Here is a 6231-nt window from a genome sequence, read left to right as displayed (position 1 = left end):
TTCCGCTCTCATGTTTGTAGTGCCTCCAATGAATTATGGAGAATCATCAAGGTGGGCTTCAAGCCATACAACCCCGACAATTTGACTAGAAGAGAAGCCATTGAGAGTCAACTCAACAACACCGCCTTGCACATGATTCAATCAAGTGTGGGGACTAAGGAATTGCATCGTGTCCGGAACTACACCACCGCCAAGGAAGCTTGGGAGGGTTTGACCGCGAGTTGCATTGGAAGTGAGAGCACAAGGAGGAACAAGTATAATGCTCTCAAAAATAAAGCCGAAGGGTTCATGAGGCTTCCGGATGAAGATCATGAAGATATGTATGGAAGACTTCTCACCGTTGCCGATGCCTTCCGGCTCGTTGGTGCCACCCACATCAATGATTCTTGGATCAAGGAGAAGTACATTGAATGCATGATGCCATTTGTACCCATTGATGTCAAGACTCTTGTGGGAAGGGAATGCTATTCCTCTCTCACCTCTCAACAAGTTGTGCACGAATTGCAAGCTCTCAAGGTGCTTGAGGAAACCTCTCATGATTCTCGCAATCGTGCTATTGGGATGGCAAAAGGTTCCAACCTTGCCTTGGTGGTCAACTCCGTTGAAGAAGTGGTTCCTCAAGAATCTTATAGAGCATCTTGGAGTATGACTTATCCGGAAGATTTGCAATGCCACTTCCATGATCACATGGCCTTCCATGCAAAATCCTTTTGGGTTGATCCCTCCAAGGCCAAGGAAGACAACATCAAGAGGAACAACAAAAATGGGTTCACAAGCTTTGGTCCAAAGACAAGATCATGCTACAATTGTGATGACAAGCGCCACTTCATTGCCGAATGCCCCTATGAGAATAGAGAGCTTCATAATGGGAGGCTCATTCCCAAGGACAAGAGCAAAGACTCAAAGGGCAAATATTCAAAGCCACCCAACAAGAAGTTCTACAACCATAAGACCAAGAAGGGCAAGAGGCCCTCAAGAGTTGTGCTAGTAACAAGGGAAGAATATTCTACCGATGAAGTTGAAAGTTCTAGTGGCGATGAAGATGAAGAAAGCTCAAAGGAATTGGCCGCCATCGCCACCACCAACACACCCTCTTCATCTCTCTTTGAATCTCCCAATGAGAACCCTCAAATCAAGAATGCACATTGCTTCATGGCAAGGTCCTCCTTGGACACACCTATTGTGCTATCAACTCAAGAAGAGTATACCTCCGGAGATGATGATGTTGATGATGAAGAAGATGCAACCTCTAATGGATTGGTCGCTCTTGCCTCCCTCTCCACTAACTCTTCATCACCAAGTGAATCCCCCAATGAGGTCATTCATGTGGAGGAAGAAAGTTGCCTTATGGCTAAATCCTCCGAGGTATCATCCCCTAACCCCTCTATGCCTAACATATCTAGTGATCTAGGGGTTGATGATGCTAGTCTAAAAGTGAAACAAGAAATGCTAGATTTTGATGATTTCATTCTTAACCTACAAGGTAACACTAAGAAGCATGTTTCTAGCCTCATGGTTCGTTTAGCTCAACAAAGCGATATGCTTGAGAAAAAGGGTCAAATAGAGAGAGAAGACTCTCTTGAAATCCATGCTCTTAAAAATGCTCTTGAGGAAAGTCAAGAAACTATAGCTTCTCTTGAGGAGAGGCTAGAAACTCTTGAAGAGCCTCAAGATAAAATTAACAAGCTCACTAAAGCTAGAGATCTTGCTAGGGCTAAGTTTAAAGTGCTTAAAAAGGAAAAGGCCCAATTTGAGGTTGATCATGAGAAACTTGTGAAAGATCTAGATGAACTAGACAAAGCTCACAAAGCTTTGAAGAGTGAATACACACTCTTATCCAAGTCTTATGAGCAACTTCAAATTAGGCTTGCCTCATATGATGTGCCTAGCTCCTCTACTCCTTCATGTGATCATGCAAATGTTATTGAGGAAAATGCTAGGTTGAAAGATGAACTTGCTAGGACCTCCTCTCCCCAAAGTAAACTTTCGTTGGATGATCTTTTGAGTAAGCAAAGATCAAACAATGGGAAGGAGGGACTTGGTTTTAATTCCAAGGCTAAAAAGGCAAACAAGAAAAAGACCAAGCCCGCACATGAGAAAGCTAATGGTGAACCCCGAAAGGGCAACACCATTAATGATGATGGTGCGGGAATAGACAATCCTCACTATGTTCTCTTTAAAGATTATTATGGTGATGTTTATGCTAAGTATGTTGGTCCATATGATGGTTATGTTGCTTGGTCTATTTGGGTCCCAAAGACCCTTGTTGCTAACAAAAGAGGACCCATTGAAAAATGGGTACCTAAATCCAAGAATTGATCTCATGTAGGACTATGCCACCGGAGGTTCAAAATGGGTACTTGATAGTGGATGTACAAGTCATATGACCGGCGGCAAGAACCTCGTCAAGGAGTTGAGGCCTAATGTAAATGATATCACCGTCTCCTTTGGCGATAATTCTACATCCGAGGTATTGGGTTTTGGCAAGGTTGTGGTTGCACACAACATTACTCTTGTGGATGTCATGCTTGTCAAAACCCTTGGTTACAATTTGCTTTCCGTTTCCGCCCTTGGCAAGATGGGTTTCGCCGTCTTTATTGATAATGATATTGTGGTCCTCTTGTGGAGCAAGACTCTAAAAGTCGCATTCGTTGGGTATCGCGAACACAACTTGTATGTGGTGGACTTTTCGGGGACCACCACGTCAAGTGCGATGTGCCTATTCGGAAAGGCGGACGTGGGTTGGTTGTGGCATCGCCGCCTAGCCCATGTCAACATGAGAACTTTGCAAAGTCTTCACAAGGGGAACCATATTGTGGGACTAATGGAAAATGTGTCTTTTGCCAAAGATCGTGTTTGTAGGGCTTGTGTTGAAGGCAAAATGCATGACTCTCCGCATCCAAGCAAGACCATCATCTCTTCCAAGAGGATCTTGGAGCTCCTTCATGTGGATCTCTTTGGTCCCGTTACTCATGCAAGTCTTGGTGCGAAGAAACATTGCTTGGTGATTGTTGATGATTACTCAAGATACACTTGGGTCTACTTTCTCAAGACGAAAGATGAGACTCAACAAATATTCATTGACTTTGCTACCGAGGTGCAACGCCAACACAACCTCCTCATTATGGCAATAAGAAGTGACAACGGCTCCGAGTTCAAGAACTACACACTCAATGACTTTCTTAGTGATGAGGGGATTCGTCATCAATATTCCGCTGCTTACACCCCTCAACAAAATGGTGTTGCGGAGAGGAAGAACCGGACTCTTATGGATATGGCAAGGTCTATGATGGCGGAGTATAAATCCCGCTATAACTTTTGGGCCGAAGCCATCTCCACCGCATGTCACTCCTCCAACCGGCTTTATCTCCGCAAGGGCTTGAACAAGACTCCATATGAAATACTCACCGGCAACAAGCCCAACATCTCATACTTCAAGGTGTTCGGTTGTAAGTGTTTCTACAAAATCAAAGGAGTTCGTTTGTCTAAATTTGCTCCTAAAGCTTTGGAGGGTATATTTGTTGGTTACGGTGCCGAATCTCACACTTATAGAATCTTTGATGTATCCTCCGGGATTATCATTGAATCTTGTAGTGTGAAGTTCGAAGAAAATGATGGCTCCCAAGTGGGGCAAGTTGATGTTTGTGCAGGTGATGAAATACCTCAAGATGCCATAGTAAGAATGGGTGTGGGATTTTTCCGCCCCATTGAGGGACACGGTGTGGCGTCTCGGGAAGGACTATGCTCTACCACGGTGGAGCCCTCATCTTCTCAACATCAACAAACCCCATCAAGTGAAGCAAATGATGCACCAACCCAAGAACAAGAACAAAACCCTCCCTCTTGTGTGCAAGATCAAGGACAAGATCAAGAACAAGATCAACCACGGATTCATGATGGATCCGATGAATATCCTTTCAACATTCTACTCTCACCGGATAATGTCCAAGATCAAGCACATGAGGATGAGCAACCTCAAGTAATTGAGGAAGCTCAAATTGAAGGTCAAGACGGGGACCCAAATGATCAAGTTGATCAAGTGACACCTCCAAGGCCAAGAAGAACCAAGGAGGAGATCGAGGCCCGTCGTTTGGCAAGAAGAGATAGGACCCTTGAAATTCGTGGACACACTCATGATAAGGTCCTTGGTGATGTTCGAGCAAAAGTCTCCACAAGAAGGCAATTGGCTAACTTTAGCAATCATCATGCCTATATCTCCGTAGTGGAACCCAAGAAAGTGTTTGAAGCCCTTGAAGATTCGGATTGGGTGGAAGCTATGCATGAGGAACTCAACAACTTCAAGCGCAACAAAGTGTGGACTTTAGTAGAGAAGCCAAAGGAGTGCCGCAATGTTATTGGCACTAAATGGATATTCAAGAACAAGCAAGATGAGTTTGGAAACATTGTGAGGAACAAGGCAAGATTGGTGGCTCAAGGTTTCTCTCAAGTTGAAGGGATTGACTTTGGAGAGACCTATGCTCCCGTGGCTCGTCTTGAGTCCATCCGTATCCTTCTTGCTTATGCATCGCATCATAACTTTAAGCTTCAACAAATGGATGTGAAGAGTGCTTTTCTTAATGGTCCTTTGCATGAAGAGGTGTATGTTAAGCAACCCCCGGGGTTCGAGGATCTCAACTTTCCTAACCATGTCTACAAGCTTGATAAAGCACTTTATGGTCTCAAGCAAGCTCCTAGAGCTTGGTATGAGCACCTTAAGGAATTGTTGGTAGACCGTGGGTTTGATGTTGGGCTAATCGACCCCACTCTTTTTACTAAGAGGGTCAATGGGGAGCTTTTCGTGTGCCAATTATATGTTGATGATATTATATTTGGCTCTACTAACAAAGCTTTCAATGATGAATTCTCAAAGCTTATGACCGATAGGTTTGAGATGTCTATGATGGGAGAGATGAAGTTTTTCCTTGGTTTTGAGATCAAGCAATTGAGAGAAGGAACCTTCATCAACCAAGCAAAATATCTCCAAGACATGCTCAAGAGGTTCAAGATGACCGAGTTGAAGGGTGTGGCCACTCCTATGGTTACCAAATGTCATCTTGCACTCGATCCCAATGGTAAAGAAGTGGATCAAAAGGTATATCGCTCCATGATTGGATCCTTGCTTTACCTTTGCGCATCTAGACCGGACATAGTGTTGAGTGTAGGTGTGTGTGCAAGGTATCAAGCTTCTCCTAAGGAGAGCCACATGATGGCTCTCAAAAGAATCTTTCGATATTTGGTTGATACCCCAAGATATGGTATTTGGTATCCCAAAGGCTCAAGTTTTATTCTCAATGGATATACCGATGCGGATTGGGCGGGTGACAAGGATGATAGGAAATCAACTTCCGGGGCTTGCCAATTCCTTGGTAGGTCCTTGGTGTGTTGGTCTTCTAAGAAGCAAAATTGCATATCTCTCTCCACCGCCGAAGCCGAATATGTTGCCGCCGCAAGTGGATGCACTCAATTGTTATGGATGAGGCAAACTTTAAAGGAATACGGTGTCATTTGTGACAAAGTGCCTCTATTATGTGACAATGAAAGTGCTATCAAGATTGCCTATAATCCGGTGCAACATTCAAGAACGAAGCATATTGAGATTCGGAATCATTTCATTAGGGATCATGTTGCCCGGGGTGATATTGAGCTTATCTATGTTCCTACCAAGGATCAACTTGCCGATATATTCACGAAGCCTCTTGATGAAGCAAGGTTCACTTATTTGAGGAATGAGCTAAATATCATTGATTCAAGGAGTATAGCTTGACCATCTTGCAAACACACCTTCGTCTCAAAACTTTATTTGGTTTAGATGTGGGCATGGAAATAGGGGAGTGCGGTTTAAATTATTGAGCTATCCCTCCCCCATAATGCCAACATTAAGAAATCATTCTCTTTATATCATATGTTGATATGTGAGCTTCAATGATGAGTAGTGGCTTGGACCCAAGATATATCTTCGCGGTGCCATGCCACAACACTCATATATGGTGGCCTAGGCCACCACACTCTTCTTTGTGAAGAGTTGGAGTTATTTGGATCTTATTGCCTCTTATTTGACAACTCCATGTTCTTATGGGAAATCACTCAAGTTTGGCCGTATTTGCCCATATCTTGCAAACTTGAATGATCATGTACCATTAACAGTTTGAACTCTCTAAACCTAAGCCTACACTCTCCTATAAGCCATTTCCATCTTGCTCATTTGTCATGTTTGGTAAAAACTTGGAGTTT

Source organism: Lolium rigidum, chromosome 4, assembly GCF_022539505.1.
Source record: "Lolium rigidum isolate FL_2022 chromosome 4, APGP_CSIRO_Lrig_0.1, whole genome shotgun sequence".
Classification (NCBI taxonomy): Eukaryota; Viridiplantae; Streptophyta; class Magnoliopsida; order Poales; family Poaceae; genus Lolium; species Lolium rigidum.
Note: the sequence above shows the minus strand (reverse complement) of the source record.